The following is a 20,038-nucleotide window of genomic DNA, read 5'->3' on the forward strand; positions in this document are numbered from 1 at the left end:
TGTACCCGCTCTGTAATGCTTGGTGATGTTACCAAATTGTTATACACTAACTTTATGTCTCTTGGATCCTAGATGTATGAAGACTATTGGTTTAAATAAAAGTAGTTATATATATATATATAATACAAAATAATATTCTCTATGACAACGTCATGATTTAAAGGGATTTGGAATGTTTATATGTGATCTTCGATCAGTGACTTACAGTGGAAGAGCTCCTGCGTGAGTGTCGTTCCCACTGTGTAGCTCATCTGTAGTAATAAACTTAGCTATCCATGCCAAAAACAAAAAGAGAATGTTGAATATGTGCAAGGCAGCACGGTGAGCTTTTTCCCTAGGATGAAGATTGCTTCCCGTCTGCATGTTCATGTGGTGTCGCCAATGTTCACTGCATCTTGTGCTGAGCAGTGATAAGGTGATAGGGATGAGGTTCTCAGGGATATCTGTGTATCTGTATATAAGTGTGTGCTTGAGCATGAGATGTTGAACACTGTACTGAGTCAGGCGGCAAGTAGGGTCATAGTGGTATTTGTGAAATGATCTGAGGAGGAGACATACGAGCCATTATATGCCCAAACAGAAAAGAAGAGGAAGTCACTCTGGTCTTCCTCCATCCTGGCTGGATTTTTGTGTAAGGGTTCTCTGAGACTGTAGTGGACATGCTGACCAGGCCTTCTGATTGTTGAAGAGCCTGCTCCTCTTGGGTGGGGTGGGGGGGTTCCCATGACGGCAGCATGCAGATACGAGTTCCTTCTGTGGGCTTCTTTCGACAAGATGGGCCGAGTGTTGAATGGGTCAGTTTCAGGTAGCGTGTAGATGCCCCTTTGACTGTAGAGGCTTATTTTGATAATGATGACTGTAGAGGCTGTCTCCTCAGATTGCCACAGAAGGCACATATTCATTGGTAACGTATGTTAGCTGTTAGTTCATGTATGCTTTCAACATTCTCTTATTTTTCCAAAGGCTTAATATAAGAGGTAGATAAACATGGTTTCGTCCATGTAATTTACGTTTCTGCCACAGATTGTATACCTTTTCATTCAGCCAGAATCTTGTATTGCTTCCTGATGACTTGAAATTGGAGCATAAGGTTATGTGGAGAGTTAACTCTAAAGAGGTTGACAGCTCGAAAGGGCCATGATTGGTAACAGTACGTTGAGGGGAGCCCATGCTATAAGGTTGTTTGTTGCAATGCTGTGCAACTGGCTATGTCAATTTCATCTTCATTTTATCTTGGTCATCAGAAGGAATTGTGAGAATAAATCTTATCCGTATCACGTCATTAATTCCTAAAGAAAAAAAGATCATTCTTGAAGGGATTTTAGCTGTGTACAAAATCCCAAACACTTGCTGTTGAAAGATCTGATAGACAGCGATCAATATTCAATGACCACAAGATGGGGAAGATGAGACACACACTTTCTCCACATTATCAAATAACAAATACATCGAATCGCGAAACCTCGAAACATATTTTCTTATAAAAATAGAAAGTAAAAATTACTACAAAAAATTGAAATTAATCTGAGACAACGAATTTCAAATAAATGAAAACAAATATTATTTTTCAGTTTAACAAACAATTATTTCTTAAAATTGCACTTTATCGTCCACATTCCCTTTTTGTGATGTGCGGGCCACTTTAGAAACCCTAAGAAGTATGCTAATTCCATGCTCGCCTGCTGCTTAGCTGTCCGATTGTCAAGACTTATCCTCCACAACTGCCAAAAACACAACAAAAAAGATGAAAGAAAATGCCCACGCCTTGGTCACTAACAGCCTAGTATCTTTCGCACGAGCAGCATGGGGCTGTCTCTTGGACAAAGGAATCCCAAGGCTTTTCAAGTTCCTTTTAGTCACGGCTTTAATAGTTCGAGTTGCCAAAACACATCTAAAAGCTTTCTGGACAGGGGTGTTTCGGATCTTAGTCCAATCACTTCAAACCTTGGCAAGGGATCTAAAAGGGATGACCGACTTCTGAGAAGAGTAGGGGTTTTAAGTGTTACAGTAAAATCTCTGCAAGGCTTGTTTCTGCTGAGAATTGTGGTTCCGCAAGCAGAATTTGTTTTGAACAAGTTAGTGAAACCCCCTGATAAGATTTCAATAATTCAGCAGCATGTTTTGAAAACTTGTCAATGTAAGTGGAATATGCTTTTTGCTAAATTTCCAGTAAATTACACTTTTTAGGCTTGCTGATTGTGAAAAGTGAAATATCTCATTTGCACTATCCTCTAATCAAACTGCCTTCTTTTGTGTATATTTTGTAATATCCAAAGATAATACAAACACACACATTTCTCTCTGTTAACTACGGTATATGGCAATTTTTCAGAAACATGGCAAAAATAAATCGAGGATGAAAGTTTTTAAAAGACATGATCGAATCTTTGATTTGCAACTTACTCTGTACATTTCATTCACTTTCCTATCTTTCTGTGTCGTTTTCAATCAATTTCTCTCCTGGTTTTTCTCCATTTCTGTTTTTACACTCGCTTTTTCTTCTTTCTTTTTCTTTCTATTCACTTTTTCTCCTCCATCTCTTTCTTCCTCTCTCTTCCTCCTCCATCTTTTTGTCTCTCTTTTACTTCTGTCCCTCGCTCTTTGTCCTCACTGTCTTTGCCAGCAGCCCACACGTAAACATCACCCCTCGCCTGTCAAACAAAATGTGATACTAGCTAGCTGAAGGTGCATTGACACATGGGGTGCTGAGGCTGGGAGAGGAGTGAGGGCAGTGCACAAGTGATGCTGATTTATGGAATAAAAGGAGACACATTTCTGCAGGACACAGATGCTGAGACTGTGGCATGCTTAAGGCATGGCCCTGAAGAGCGCAGGTTCTGCATCAGAGGGTGAATAGAGGCCAACCGTACTGCAACAAAGAGCGAAGCAAGTCGTGTCAGTGCAGTTCACTGGCACTGCAGCTGTGGAAAATGAATAGCTTACTCTTGAAGTGCACGGATGCTCTCATTCAGTGAAAGAGAACGCCTGCTTCTTCAGTCGAATAGAATTGCATCTCAGAATTAAGGGTGGACATATAGCTTTAGTGCACAGGTGCTGTTTTTTGTGATGAAGGCAGTGTGTATTCCTGAAATGCACAAGTGCTCGTTGGAAAGGTATGGCATTCTCCTTCAGAGCACTTGTGTGGCATTGCGGAAGAAGGCAGGGTGCAGTTTACTGTACTTTGAAGATGGTGTGCAGAAGGACAAATGCAGCCACGCACATTTCTTTGGTGCACAGGTAATCTCATGCAGTAAAGTGCGTGCCTCTTCCTATGATGAAAGGGAGCTGCATCTGAGATTAAATGCTTGACATGTTCAATTTGTGCACAGGTGCTGCACTTCGTGAAAGAGGGAGTTCATGGTCCGGTCCTGTACAGGTATATCATCTTAGGGAAAAGGTAGGGCATGTTTCTGCGTTGCACAGGTGATGCATCTTGTGATGGAGTCGCAGTGTACAAGGGCTGGTGGTAAACGCATGGCATTCTCCTGCAATGGAATTGTCAGGGGTTTGTCGCTGAAAGTTGTGCAATTTCCTGTATTTTGCAGATGCTGCAGCATGGACTAAATGCACCCATGCGTTCTTTTTCTGTACACTGGTCCTGTGTCTTCAGGTAAAAGCAGAGCATAATCTGCAGTGCATATAAACCGTCCCTTGATGGTTTTCACGAGTTCCGTAAAATGTCCTTTTGCAAATAAATTATCTTTCTGAGACCACGTGTACGTTTCAGCCATCTTTCCAGATAAATCGTAAGTCTCCACAAATTCAAGCTTCACTGCCCTAGTTATAATTTGCATTCACAATGACAGTAATTCAGCAGCGTCGTCCCCTTCACCCCCCACTAAGAGCCAGCAGCAGAAAAATATTATCGTTTATTTTTTCCGCTGTTGGCTCAGTCAGCATGTGCAGGGAGGGGCTGGGCCATAGGAGGGGTGGAGAGGAAGGTGAAGTGGAGTGCACTAAGGGCCAGATGTAGCAACGGTTTTACGCGTCGCAAACAACGATTTTCGCTGTTTGCGACGCACAAAACCCACATCGCGATGCCCTATTCCCATTTTGCGAGTCGGTAACCTGGTTATCTACTCGCAAAACGGGACTGCGAGACGCAAATAAGAGTGGCAGCACGATGCAGGATTGCTTTGTGACCACGAACGCGGTCGCAAAGCAATCGCAGTTACCACCAGTGTCACACTGGTGGTAACCCATTCGCAAAAGGGAAGGGGTCCCGATTTGTGAATGGCCTGGAAAACATTTTTTCAGAGCTGGCAGTGGTCCCATGGATCACTGCCTGCTATGAAAAAATGAAACTGACATGTTTAAATTTTTCATTTTGTAATGCATCTCGGTTTCCTTTAAGGAAAACGGGCTGCATTACAAAAAAAACTGCTTTATTTAAAAGCAGTCACAGGCACCATCCCTGTGAGTGCTGCGAGTCGCAAGGGGGTCGCAAATTGCGACCCACCTCATTAATAGTAATGGTGTGGGCCTTTGCGACCCCCTTGCGAGTCGCAGATAGTGTCAGGGACACCATCCTGCATCCTGAATTGCAAGTCGCAAATTGCGAGTCGCAATTCAGGGTTTTCCTACATCTGGACCTAAGTGCGCATTCAGGGCCGGGTTTAGCGCTGGTGGCGCCCCATGACCACCTCCGCGGATTCTCTCACTACCACCCGGCAAATGTTCCTCTCATCTCTCCATAGCCCCCCTTTCACATACATTTATTTGTTTTAAAATGCTTGTAAAGGCTGGCTTTACTAATCCACTCAGCAATCCACATAAAATATAGGTCTGTTCTTTGCAGCAGGCATATTAACCCTCTTAGCTACTTCATGGCGAGTCAAAGCTTCCTCTAGATAAAACTCCCATCTCTCTCCCTAGTAAGAATATTATTCACAAGAGTTACTTTGACATATTGAATTGTTTCCTAAAGGCTAGACACACAAGGAACTCTGAGTTAAGTATAAATACAGTGCCCCTCTGAGTCATTGCCCCAATCCAGTTAAGCACCCGGTGCGGCCGCACCACTCACACCACCCTAAAGCCGTGTGTTTGGCCGGCCATCTTAGGTTGGCCAAACACACATGCACACTTAGGTTTCTCTAATCCAACTGTGCTGCACAGTCGGGCTGGAGAAACTGCCCAGACCCCAGTGCACTGTCTGAGTGGCAGATCAAACCACTCAGACCAATTCTGACACTGATTTCATGTTAGGTATAGCATGAGAGCAGCACCAGGATTGCTGAGGAGCCTATGCTGGTGTCCCATTGAATGCTGGGACACCAGAAGTGCAGAGGTGCGAGTCGGCAGGAGGCAGTAGCGGGAAGCATAAGTGTGTTTTTTAAAATTATTTGTTACCCCCATCCGCGATGTACCCCCTGGCCCCAAGCTCCCCTTTGACATGGTGGCAGTCGCTGCTGAGCGCCACTTTCCACAGTCAAGGAGTTATTGCCCTGTCTTTATTTTTATGGTGGAACTTGAACACTACAGAGTTAGACCATTAGCTTTAACTTGGTGTCAGCCAGTGCTCTATGCATTGATTAGCAACCAGATATATCACATGCTGTTGCATCATTTATGGCCTTCTCCACCTTGTCAAAAGAGGTAGCATGTGCAGTCTCTTTAACTCCAAAAAAACAGCAACCTAGAGGAGCTTGATACACGAAGTAGATCTTGTCTGTGCAGGATAAAAAGCAGAGAACATCTCTGGACTTTGAGCTTTTATGTAAGTGCAAGTTTTGAGGTGAAAGCACATTTCAGAGACACTTATGTGAGGACTTAACATACTGGTGTCACATTCACCCACACACACCCATGCATGCATGCCCCCATGTATCCTGGCTCAGAAACACACATACACACACACACAAACACCACATATGTACTTGTACCTTTACTGCGCATGCCTTTGCCACACAGGTATTTTTAATGACATAATTTTTATGTTATTTAAATTTTTTTAAAGTGTTTAGGTGCTGGTAGTGATAAAAGAGTTAAGGATAATTTTAGAGTTCAGGGGTTTAGTGGTGAGCAGTAGTATAGGGAGGTAAGGGTAATTTTAGGATTTAGAGGTGTGTAGTGGCTGTAGGAGGCTGGCTCTCTATATAGTGTACGAAAAAGACATGCACTGTGCAGAGAGTCCAAGCAACCCCACTTTGGTAACCGGAGGTAAAAAGCGGACCACCTAATCCTCTGTTTTTGTGGTAGTGTGGGTGAGCAGTTAGGCTTATCTTGGAGATATGCTAAGCATTTGTTGTTCTCACAGTATTATTAAATGTATACACACACTTAGAAGAATAACTCAATCAATCTGATTGAAAAATTTCAGAAAAATGTGAAGTATTTTTTAAACCAATTTACAAAAATACTTCAGATTTTTATTAAATTTTTAAGACCAAGATCATCAATATATGGTAAATACTTCTTTTGTTATGATTTGTCAATGTTTAGCAAAAAATAGTCTTTTTGTGTGTTATTGTGCATAATGGTAATACATGGGAAAAACTTTGAAAATGCTTATAAAATCAGGCAATGCTCTCACAAGTGTCACCTTCTGTTTTTATGTCTAGGTGTTCGAGATGTCCTGCGGGACAGCCGGAGAAGTTCGGGTGGTTACTGATTCAAGCGGGAGTAGCCACTGAAAGTCTGAGAACTGGTGCACAACGGAAAAGGGGACCCCTTGGAAATATACTGCAGGGTGGACTTAAAAGTAAGTCTGGTGGGTCCCCTTGGAGTGTAAAAGTTACAAGGGGTTAGGGACCCTGAAACACAGCTGGTTTGGCATTGCAGTGACCAAGGAGGCCAGGTGCAGTTCAGATAGGTCAGCCAAGATTTGTGCATCAAGGGGTCCTTGGAGCTAGGTGCAGGTCACTTTGAAGTAGATTACAGGTCAGCAGGGCGACTCTGGGGGTGGTTCTTGGGTGTTCTGAAGTCCCTAGAATGGTGCTTGCCTTTGGTCCTTAGAGAGTTTGAAGTGGACTTTTCTTCTGTCCACTACCCTGGGCAACAGGCAATGAGACATCTTAGGCTCTGAAGGATGTAGTGCCACCAAACAATGCACACTAGTAGGCTTTATCCTTCGGTTCTGTCATGTGGATTTTGCTGGGCTGCTGGGTCCAGTTCGTTGGTCAGTAGCAAGTCAGTGAACTGGACTTCACTGGTTCCCTGCTTGGAGGCTGCAGGATAGTGATACCTTCATTCTGAGGGAGGTTCTTGGCAATTTGCAGAAGGCTGGAGGTGCTCCGGGAGTGTTTAAAGTTATTCAGCAGTAGGCAGGGTTTGATGACTTTTCCTTCTTGCAGCAGGACTTCTGCTCTTATGCTATGGGTCTTCTTTGTCCCTGGTCTTCCTGTGTCCATCAAATCTGATCTGTAGGTCTAGGGGGTGCCCACTAAATACTGAATTTAGTGGGTGTTAGGGAGAGTACCTGATAGTGGAGTGGCCAATGGGCCTCCTACCTTAGAGTGGCTACACTCACTATGTGACCACTTCCTATAGGAAGGGGTCACATCCCTAACCCTGATTGGCTATTTTCCTGCAATCCAAGATGGAGGAAAATTCAATGGAGTGGTCACCTTGCCTGGCACACTTAAGGAGTGGTGCAGGCTAAGGTGGGCCACTTCCCCTACTCTGGCTACGTTTTCCCATCTCTTTTCCTGCTCAAAGTGAGGGAAACACACCAGGCAGCCATCTGCTGTAAGCAACAGAGGCTGAGGTCAGATTTCAAAAGTGGTAAATCCTTTGAAGCTGACTGCTGGGGCAAAGTACTTGTCTGGGGGAAGAGGTGTGCCACCTCCATTCAGAAAAGACTTTGGCCCTGGTTTAAAAGGGCCTAGCTCCACTTTAGCGCTGCTTTAGTGTCATTTTTGTTAATGCTAAGGTGGAACTAAGGTGGCCTTTTCCCTGAGCCAGATTTACAAAGTGGCATAATGCATGCATTGCACCACTTTGTAACCCTTTGTGCTATATTATGGCTGCAATAGGCATAATGTATGCAAAGGGGGCATTCCCCCATTAGGGGGTGCTAAAAACATGGTGCAAAGAAATTTATTTGCGTCATTCTTATTGAGACTTTTAATGCCTGCTCAGAGCTGGTGTTAAAAGGGGGCACACTGTTGTTTACAATGGGCCCCTATGTACTGTTCAGGGTTAGCACCAAAATAGCATCAAAACTTTTGACCCTATTGCCCCCTACCCTGAGCCTTGGTGCATCGTATCTTAGATACGGAACACAGATGGTGGCGGAAGGGGGCGCTAAGGGTTTCAAGAAAAGTGCAGCGCCTCACCCCAGCAGTCCAGACTTCTGTCTGGTGGTGGTAGGCTGGATTAAACCAGTCAGCAACCATGTTAGGTTTTGCAGGGTGCACCTCTAAAGTGCCCTCTGCGTACATGCTATAATAAATCCAACACTGGCATCAGTGTGGATGTTTTACTTTAATTTGTTTGATACCAAACAACCCAGTATTCAGCGAGGCCATGATGTAGCTGGGGAACTCACAATGATCACTGTCCACCACATGCCTTTGCTGTGGCTTCCCTGTACACTTACTATGTCTTAAGGTTTTTTAAAGACCCAGTATAAACAAAACATAGCTGTACAATAAAATGTTTAATTTACCTCAGGTCATCCTCCTATATTTGGCCTGCCTTTTCATGGGAACTCACAATAAAGTAGCTTATAACAACTATTAAACTTGATACAGAAGCTGGGAGGAATAACTCTACTCCTAAAGCTACTTTTTAGGTTTTGTCTTTAAAAGGGGCTTAGAAACCACCTCTTATTTACCTTAACTTACTATTGGCTTGGTCCAACGTTGCTTTTATTTACTTGCTTCTGATTGGCCGGCACAGCATCTGCATGTTGTCTGCTTCACTTCCTGCTGCATTCTTTACAATTCATGCTGCCCTGTTGTCTCTGGACCAAGTACTCCTTCCGGTCACTTGCCATTAAACACAGGCCAATGTCCTTCTTCCTTCTACAACGCTGAAGGTACTTCTTTTTCTTTCTGCATGCAGTCTTCTTTCTTTGCTGCCAACTTCTTTCTTCTTTGGTACATGCCATCTTCTCTGCCTCCTTTCTTTGCTGCCCTTCTTCTTTGTCTCATGCCATCTTCTCTATCTTCTTTCTTCACTGCCCTTCTTCTTTCTTCAGTAAGGAAACATGCATATTTTTATTGGAAACACACATCTTAATTCAACCTCCATTCTTTATTCACATCAGAATAGCTGTATCTTTGGAAGACATATCCTGGCGGAATGGCAAGATTATGTTTTTCAGTTTGGAGAAGACTTACACAATAAGTCTAGAAGTAATTTAAGGCTAAAGAAATGGACCGGGAACAATCAGCATAAACTTAATAATATAAAGAATGAAAAGGTGAATATGGAAGCAATACATTCTCCTATGAACATTTTTCCGTCATTCTTGAAAGAATAGTTAGGACTAGTTAAGTTTAACGTTTCTGTCAAAAAAACACCGCTATTATTTCCCTTTCTAAGTAATACATTGATATAGTGCTGAAAATTGCTTACCTTAACTAAAGCTCAGCGCTTTAAAAACCATGACGTGAAAAGATTTGGCAATAGCTCAGTTAGACCTTTATATAATCATGATATGATTGTATTTTGACCCTATTCATCGGTCTATCAAAGCGCATAGATTGACTGTTCTTTAAAAATCAACAGCCAGCTTGTGACTGGCTGAAAATGGCTTTATAAATGCCACCAATCCTGGAATGACCTCAGTGGCACTCTGTATTCAACAGAGTGACATGCTCCAGTTTCACTTCGCTGCTCAGGTTCCCTTCTTTCCCAGAGCTGAAAAACTAAAAGCAGATTCATCATAATGGAAATGTTTCCAGTACTGTCGCTGACATTGAGATGCATGGTTCTTTTTCGTTTAGGCTGCCTCCAAAATGTGCGGAAAAGTACCACGCTATAAATTCCTGAAACACTCGTTGCTCGTCAGGTCCCTAATATATTTTTTTTAAGTTGTGTGTGTTAAAGGGTGGCACAAATTGGTAAATGAAAATATAGTAAATTACATTTTGATACTTGAGTGAGTAGTAACCACAAAATGCAGATAAAATAACTCAAATTTCTGGATATTCATAACAACGTTAAGCATTTAGACATAGAAAGAGTGCAGTAACGAATTATAATAATGTTTGTTTTAAATTTGATAAACCTTTAATACTTGTGCATGTTGTGATGTATGTTGAATTTATAACGACATTAACAAATATTAACGGTCTATCAAATTTAAAACAAACATTATTATAATTCGTTGCTGTACTCCTTTTATGTTTAAATGGTTAACGTTTTTGTGAATATCCGGACATTTGACTTATTTTATGTGCATCACAACATAAACAACTAATAACAGTTTATCATATTTAAAACTAACATTATTAAAACATGTTTTTAATATTTTGTAATCCAGTTAGATAAAAAGAAAAAAAACAAAGGTGAAACCTATTGGTTTTGCCAATGCGTATTCAAAATGGAGAGAGGTTGAGTACAGCAATCCAAGACGCAGCTTTTTTAACAATGAAACCAAGTGGAGTGAAGCCGTAGCCCTGAAAATCCTTGAAAAATATTGGATATAAACAGGAGTGCCTCACATGAGAAAAGGCAGTGGTTATGTGAGGACAAGCATGACGAGTTCAGACAGAGTTGAGATGAGGAGGGAATGAGGTTGAGGTTGAGGTTGAGATGAGGGCAGATCAAGAAGACGAGGTGTGAGGTGGACGTGAGTACTAGGTGGCTTGCAGGTTGAGGTTAACGTGGGTTCATGAAAGGACCAGATTGGGTTGAGGTAAATTTGAAGTTATGTGAGGTTGAGGCAAGGTAGATGACCTGATGGACTTGAAATTAAAGGCAGATCGGGATATATTTTAAAGCTAACCCTACATTCCATTGAACAATCAAAGCAAATGAGTGCAACCTTTTTAAAAGGGTTTTGTTTTTTTCCCACTATGCAGATTTGCAAAATCGGGGCAACATGGCGCCATTTATAAAACAACTTTATCTCCTGAAAGTCACAGATTTTACTGACTGCCCTGACGGGAAACTAATTAAATATGCCTGCCATTGGACTGTTCCTCTGTTGCAATAAACACCTGTGCCTATATAAATAAATGTATGCTAACAAAGCACTGGATAAGTGGCAGGAACATATGTGTGCAACCGGGCAGCAGTATCTCTCTCAGAATGTGCCTCGTTGGAAATACATTCTAACTGAAAATCCAGTGACTGGAGAACCATGCCTGAAGAAATACCAGCAAGTTTAAATAAAATGCCAGGACATAGCGTCCATTATTGATCTCATAACAGTTACTAAAACACCAAAATGTCTCCTCCGGAAAAAAAAACACATTAGATGAGGTGCTGCCATATGTCATATGTCAAGTTGCTGCTATGACAACAGGTCTTTGAGTTTTGCTTCGAAATTTATACCCTGGTCTCTTATGTAAGGGTTGGCTTAGGCGTCTGTACTGATGCTAATATGTTACTCACTGTGCCAACCTGCCAGGGGCGCTTACCTTATTTGCCAAAGAGCTGCTCACTCTGGCTGCTGGCTGTTTCAGGTGGAGTCCAAGGAGCTAGGAATATTATTCTGCTGGCTAGTACTATTGCACTTTCCGTATTATGCCCAGGTTACTTGTTTTACAGTCACAGTTCTCAGACAGTATATTGATAACTGCAGTCCCCCGATTCTTGTATCCACATTGCCACAGTATAAAATGAACACATTGCCATGACATATCCTCTACACTCCTCAGACATGTGTTGTAGGACTAAATCATTTAGCTCACAATGTCTACTTCCACCCTCAAATATCAGATGTTTTACTAGCGTTTTAATCCACTCTCAACCAAATATCAGTTCCCCTCCTGATTATAGTTCCGTGGTCCAGGCATAGAATCCAGCTTGACTCCCAGTGCCGACTTACACAAACTGCCCCAGGTCGCATAAACATTTGCAAGTTGGGCCTTTTTGTGTGTGACCAACTGTGACTGCCAAGGCCCTGAAAATAGGGGTACTCCAGTTATTGCAGCACCCCTATATATCATGGACGGGGGACTCAGCTAGAAAACAAGCAATAATACGGCCTGTTCCTTTTTGCAGCATGTCTACTTGAAGACAATCAGACTTCAGCAGCAGCAAAATGGAAAATCACAACCTTGCCAATTACTACCCTTTCGTTTGCCAAACAGATCTAAGTTTACAGTTGTTTGCCTTAAAACAAAGAGCTAAACACATGGAAAATATGCCAGCCGCCTTTTCTAAAGATTGCAAATATTTAAAAATGTGTGTGTAGCTTTGGAAGTAGAAATAGCATTGCTTATTGAGCTTAAACTGTGATTTGCAGAAACATTTACAGTAGCGTGAAAACAAAGTCAAACTAAAATAAATATTTCCTTTGAGCCATGTATACACGACAAAAATAATTGTATTTATTATTGTTTCTTTGTGAATGTCCAAGAGCAGGTCTACGGAAGCTTCTAATGTATGACAGCATGGACAAGTCTAAATAAATAAAGTATTATTGCCATACCATGAACAACTAAACCCTTAAATATGGTGTATCTTTCAATTTTCTAATTTTCAAACTTCAACACCGTGTGTACAATATTGTGATGCTTCTTTTACACAGTGCAGTGTTATTGCAGCTGATTTCTTCTTCGTTTTTTTCCCTCTATTTGAAGTAAGTGGTACTCTTAGGGAATTCACCAATCCAAAGAACCATGATTGTTACGAGCCTGCACCTGCCCCATCCAGATTTTCTGCCACTGTGCCACTGCCACTGCGTGCCTCCAAAACGGTGGTTTTATGTGATTTGCATTTCCAGACTAGGAATAAGTCCGGATTTTGTCACATGTAAAGATACATTGAACATTTGTGGTTTTGATATTTGCTTCAATTGTGAGCACCTTTTTTGATTCTTTGCTAATTCTATAAATATGTAAGAACTACATTTGAAGATTTTGAATATACATTCTTTATATTGTATTTAATAGAATTGAAGCATGGGGTTTCACAAATGGTGATGTGCACATGTGATAACTGCACATCTATGTAGTTAGCAACAAATATGCAGGGTTAGGTAGGCAATAAGGAATATAGGTCCAGATTTATACTTTTTGAAGTGAACCTGCACTAGCGCAGGTTTGTGTAAAAAAGATCAACACCGGCTACCGCCATTCCTATGCGCCAGCCAGGCGTCATATTTAAGGAATGCCACTTGCTGGGGCTGCGGCCTGGTTAGAGTAAAAATAAATGACGCTAACCAGGCAGTGGAGGAGTAGGGAAGAATGGGGGTTGTGCGTCAAAGAATGGTGCAAGTCAGGCTAGCGTCAAAAATATTGACTCTAACCTGACTAGGATCATTTTTTGATGCACAACTCCGATGGAAATGACTCCTGTCTTAGGAAAGACAGGAGTCATGCTTCCCTGTCTAATGGCCATGCCCAGGGGATTTATGTCTCCTGGCCAAGGTCATTGGGCACAGTGCCATGTAGGAGGGCCCAAGTTAGGCCACCCTATGCCACTTAAAAACAAAGAAAAAAGAAAATACTTACCTGGACTTACCGTAGATGAGTCCCCCCATCCATGGGTGTCCTCCAGGGGTGGGTGAGGGTGGCTGGGGGTGTTCCTGGGTGCAGGGTAGGGCACCTGTGGACTGCTTCCATGGTCAGAGACCACAAGTCCCCTAACGTCTGCCCTGACCCAGTCGTTAAAAAATTGCGCTAAACAGGCTTATCGCCATTTTTTAAGGCCCTCCTCCTCCTGTATGTCATTTTTTGCACAGGAATGCCTACCTTGCATTTCATTGACGCAAGGTAGGTTTCCACGTCCGGAAAATGTCGCAAACTCCATAACTTTGATGCTAGACGGGTCTAACGCCAAAGTATAAATATGGAGTTAAGTTTGCTCCGGATTTGTGTAAAAGAAAATGACGCAAATCTGGCGCAAACAGAGTATAAATATGCCCCATAGTGCTCACTGAATTCAACGCCCTTGTGGTCGACACAAAACTGACAACACACTGGCCCAATGTTAAGAAGGGCCTAGCACCAACTATCACCAGATTTGAGTGATGTTTTTTACGCTGATGTGACAATAGTGTGACAAAAACTCCACACCATATTTACAAAGTGGTGCAATGCATGCATTGCACCACTTTGTAAACCCTTGCACCACATTATGCCTGCACCAGGCATAATGTAGGCAAGGGGGGGCATTACCCCATTAGGGTGCCCACAAAAATGGGGCAGTAGAATCTATGCGATTCCACTGCCCCATTTTAGCTGCATTTTTAATGCCTTCACAGAGCAGGCGTTAATAGGAGGCACACCATTGTTTTTAATGGGCCTCTAAGTACTTTGCAGAATTAGCACCAAAATATTTGGCGCTAATCCTGCAAAGTACAACAATAATGTCAAAAGTGATGACACTATTGTCCCTAACGGTAACCTGTGCCATGGTGCACTGTATGTTAAATACTGCGCACACATGGTGGCAGTACCCCTTTCTGCCTTTGAAATAGGCTTTCTTCAAAGGAATGCATCTGTTGTTCACAAGATCCTGCCTTGCCCAGGCCAGGCCCCAGACACACACCAGGGGGTTAGAAACTGCATTGTGAGAGGGCAGGCACAGCCCATTCAGGTGTAAGTGACCACTCCTCCCTCCACTCTAACACAGATGGCTCATCCACATATGTAAGCTACACCCCAGCTCCCTTTGTGTCCCTGTCTAGAGTGGTTTCACAAACAGCCCAACTGCCAACTGTCAAACTGACCCAGACAGGGAATCCACAAACTGGCAGAGTCACAAAATGTTTTAAGCAAGAAAATGCCTATTTTCTAAAAGTGGCATTTTCGAACAAACAATCTAAAAACTAACTTCACTAAAAGATGTATTTTTAAATTGTGAGTTCAGAGACCCCAAACTCTAAATTTCTATCTGCTCTCAAAGGGAAGCTGGACCTTAATGATATTTAAAGGTGGCCCCCATGTTAACCTATGAGAGAAATAGGCCTTGCAACAATGAAAGCAGAATTTGGCAGTCTTTCACTCTTAGCACATGTAAACCCACCTTTAACATTCACTTCACCCTGTCCATGGGGCTACTTAGGGCCTACCTTAGGTGTGACTTACATGTATAAAAAGAGAAGGTTTAGGTATGGCAAGTGGGTACTCTTGTCAGTTTGAATTGGCAGTGCAAGACTGCACACACGGACACTGCAGTGGCAGGTCGGAGCCATGTTGACAGGGTTACTAATGTGGGTGGCACAACCAATGCTGCAGGCCCACTAGAAGCATTTGATTTACAGGCCCAGGGCACCTTTAGTGCACTTTACTAGGGACTTATTAGTAAATCAAATATGCCAATCATGGGTAAAACCAATCAACAATACAATTCACATAGAGAGCATATGCACTTTACCAGTGGTTTGCAGTGGTAAAGTGCACAATATCCTAGAGTCAACCAAAACAGGTCAGAAAAAATAGGAGGAAGGAGCAAAAAGTTTAGGGATGACCCTGCAAAAAGGTCCATTTCCATTAGTACTGTTAACTTTAAATGAGTATCATTGCCCGGCATGAATGTGTTTTTTTAAGTGGTGTAATAATTGCAGAACATTTATCTTCTTTTTTATTGTGTGTCAGATTCTCTTTGGAGTTGTACAAGATGTGCATTGTGTGTAATTTTATTTTGTTTTCCTATCTAGTGGGATTTTGTTGGTGCTTGCTGTGTCGGTGCAAAGTATGTGCAGGTGATCCACAGTCTAACTGTCTCTGGCAAGTGAGTGGTATTGTTTTTGCGTATAGAGGTCTTTGCATGCTTTACATTGATTGGCTTTTCCTTCCACTTTACTAAATGCCAGTAGCTTTACTTTCTGTTTAACAGAGCCACAGTTTATTTATTACTTTTTTCACACATCGTTGGTTATTTTTGCCCTATTTGTTGTGCTACCTTTATTAGTAAGGAGTATGGCTAACTGCAGGATTACCGCTCATCAGGTTGTAAGTTTGCATTTCAAATCTTTCTCTGACCCTGCATCTGAGACTGGTTCTGTATCTGAGACAGTGGAGGAAGTTCAAGATTTTGACAGTGAATTTTCTGTCTGAGAAGAATCATCTGATAATGAAGCCACTAGTCAGTGTGGTGGAAGTGCCATTTTTAGGAAAGGTCACAGATATGCTGAAAGTGCAGCAAGATGAATCTGGATTGGACTGAAAGGCTTCCTAGTGAAAGCACTGAACTCTGGCTTGCCTTGAGCATGGTACACCCTGTGTTGCCTGCCTTTAGGGATGTTGCAGGGTGTATAGTGAACACTTAAAACCTTTTGCCTATGAATTTATTTCATTTGTTTATGGACAAAATATTTTTGGATGAGATTGTTTAACCAAAGTAATTCTTATGCTGAACAGGATTTCACGAACCACAGTGCCAGACTTAAATAGCTAGCTGATGGGCTCCTACAAATCGGGATGAGTTGAAGTTCTTGAGTTTAACTTTCTGGATGGGCTTGATAAGGAAGCCGTTGCTGGCTTCCCATTTTTCTACTAGTCTCTTGGTGGCAACTGCTATGTTTCCTGCAACCATGAATCATGATCGGTATTTGCTTCTGCTTTGGATGTTCTGGATAATGCTTCAGCATTGCTTTGGGATCACTTTTATTGTGACCATCTTTTCAAGATTCAGCCTATCATTGATCATTTTGTAGATCACTTTTCAGAGATCTAAGTTCCAGGGAAAGTGTTAGAAATGGGGTTTCTGTTTGGCTAGGGTATGCACCTAAGCCACACAGAACCCACCACTCAAGTCAGGTCAAGTAAGTTACACATCAAAGAAAACCTGTACTCACCCTCTAGTAGCTTGACATAGAAGTCAGGCTTATCCTCAGAGGCCAGGCGAAAAGCAGTTCTGTAACACACTTACACCAGTAACCCAATAAATACACCACAAAAGAAACTCCACACATGATTATATAAATATGTTTCCTATATTATATATATATATCACAGGACCAAGAATGTCATAAATCAATAATTACTTTGCCAACTAGGCAATTGTCAAGCATCATGATGCGTGCAGTAAGACACAGGCTCGTAGGATGCAAATGTCATGAAATGTCATTACTGTGCATATTATGCAGTCATGTGAAATAGTACTTGTCATCCTGAACAGTGCAAGGTATAAAACGACATACAATAATCTTTAGAGAATGTAATGCAACAGGTAATGAACAAAGCACATCAATTACAAATGATTATTATAAGTACATAAATCACTGTACAATTATAGTGCACAGAGCACCTGTGCTCCTATAAAACGTGATACTGTAAATAGGCAGTCATTATGGGCTGCAGGAGCACCTACGCATCTAATATATGTATTACGGTATTTTACCATTTCTCTGTATGTGCAGGTTCCTGATTGGTGGGGGGCTCCATCGCAGACTCCACCCGTAATGCCACTAACAAAGAACATGCAACCCCAAGGTATGAGCCAACACGGGGACGGGCACTCACTGTAAAGGCAGCAGGGAGACCTTGCTGGGTCCCATGCGTCAGAATGCTTAGTGGTAACTGTAGCTGTTCTGGGCCCCACTTGGCCTCTCACTTAGGGGTTTCAGGAGTGGGGAGTCTAGCTGTGGACTGGGCACCTGCTCAGTACTTGGTTGGGTCTACAACAGCCTTCTCCCTTCCAAGGGTATGAGATGACCCTCTGGCGACTCCAGTGACACTTTGGCTTGCGCCCACACTGTCCCAGCAGTGCGAGTCAGGGCCCAAGCAAAATGCTGTACCTCCAAGGGAGTGAGGAGGCCCACTGGTCTCTCCGGTGATTAGTTGACTAGCGTCCACACTGTCTCAGCAGTATGAGCCGGGGACTGAGCAAGATGCTGTATCCAGCACCCTTCCTTCAGAGTGGGGCTGGGAATAACGCTCCCCACTCTCCACCACCAGGACCAGATGATTGTGTTCCACACGATGTGCTGAAAGGTACAGGGGATATCCCCTCCCTTGACCAGGGGCCACACACAGTGCTCACTGTATGCTAATGTTACCAAACAAAGTGAAAAATGCAATGTTCACCATGCGCTTTTTGTAAGGACTCTAAGGGCCAGACTCCTAGTCCCAAAGCCAATTCTGATGCAGCCCCGCTCCAGGAGAACATTTGGGAGGGACACAGAGCAGTCAGCAGTAGGCAGGCGGACCAGCACAACAAAACAAATAGTCCTTAAGGCGATCTCTCTTGGCAGCACCTCAGTGCCTTGGCAAAACAGAGTCAGGGAGCATCTGGCAGCAGGGCAAAAACAGAAAAGCAATCCCATGAATCCTTTAGGCCACCCAACAAGTAGACAGCAGCAGGGATATAGTAGGAGAGTAGTCCAGATGAGTCCTTTGAGTAGAGCAGCACCTCTTCTGATAGAGGTTCAGTTCCAGTTCCAAAATTGCTGTGAAAACATGGATCAGAGCCCCTGTACTTATACTCATAAATGTGTTTGATATGGGGGAGGACTTCAAAGGAACCCTTTCAAGTATACAATGCTCCACTTTCTACTCAGCCCTGGCTCACATCTATCTGTGTGGGGGGGGGGGTATCAGTCCTTTGTGAAGGGACAGGCCACTATCCTTTGATGTGTAAGTGTGAGCCCCTTCACCTTTCCTACCCAGGAAGATCCATTTGTATGCAGATGCAGTTGAGTGTTTATGGTTGTCTGAATGGAATGCACAAGGGGAGCTGTAAGACCAGACATGGATTGAAGTCAGGCTGCAAAGCACGTTGATTTATAAGCACAGAGAAATGCCCACTTTCTAAAAGTGTCAATTCTGAAACAGTAATGTAAAATCCAATTACACCAGCAAGCAGGATTTCCTACTTCCTTTCAAAACATACCAAACATGGCAATGGTACTCCTTCTAGATCAGGAATTACCACTTAAAAGTATATAAGGATATTCCTAATGCTAACCTATGACAGGAGCAGCCCTCACCACAGTAAAAAATGAAATAGGCTGTTTGTCCCTACTAGGATATGCAAAACATAAGAGTACATGTGGTACCTTTTACTTACACAGCACCATGCCCATAGGGCTATCTAAGGCCTACCTTAGGGGTGACTTACGTATAGTAAAAGGGGAGTTTATGCCTTTGCAAGTAGTTTGAAATGCCAAGTCAAAGTTGCAGTAAACTGCACACACAGGCCTTCCAGTGGCAGGCTTGAGACAGGTTTGAAAGGCTACTTCCGTGGGTGGCACAATCGACATTGCAGACCCACTAGTAGCATTTAATTTACAGGCCCTTGGTATGCCACTTTACAAGGGACTTGCAGGTAAATCAAACAAGTCCAAAAGGTAGAAGACAATCATATCTAGTTTTAGGGGGAAGATCACATGCACCCTGGCACTGATTAGTAATGGTAAAGTACCCAGAGTCTTAAAGCTAACAAAAAGTAGGTCAGAACAATAGGAGGAGGAAGGCAAAAGGTTTGAGGATAACCCTGCAGAAAGGGCCATTTCCAACATAATGAAAGAGCTGTGGATGAGTCTTTGGTCCTGTTCATGGGCCGTTTTGTTTTTAGGCAGTACAATCCTAGCACATTATGAAATTAAGATGTATATGCAAGATTAGTACTGAATATATCTGCAATTTCAGGGTGTATACTGGTGGGGATTCTTCCATTGACCCCTGTGGTTGTCCATCCACTTTCGGAGAAAATTGGATGGGAACTTGGTAGAGGAAATTTTAACAAAGGTCTCCATTTATACGTAGATAACTTCTTCACTAGTGTACAATTGTTCAAAGCAGCCAGTGTAGTTTGTTGAGCATTCTGCCCTAACCATAAAGGTTACCCTAAAGAGCTTGACAGTGTGTGGACTGGCACTTGGCTCGTGGTGGGTATGGACTGGCGCCTGACTAGCATTGTGTTTGAACTGGTGTTTGGCTGGCAGTGTGTGTCGACTGGCACTCGGATGGCAGTGTTTGTTGATCGGTGCCTAGCTAGCAGTGTATGTGGACAGGCACTTGGCTGG

The sequence above is a fragment of the Pleurodeles waltl genome, chromosome 4_2 (assembly GCF_031143425.1).
Source record: "Pleurodeles waltl isolate 20211129_DDA chromosome 4_2, aPleWal1.hap1.20221129, whole genome shotgun sequence".
In the NCBI taxonomy this organism is placed as follows: domain Eukaryota; kingdom Metazoa; phylum Chordata; class Amphibia; order Caudata; family Salamandridae; genus Pleurodeles; species Pleurodeles waltl.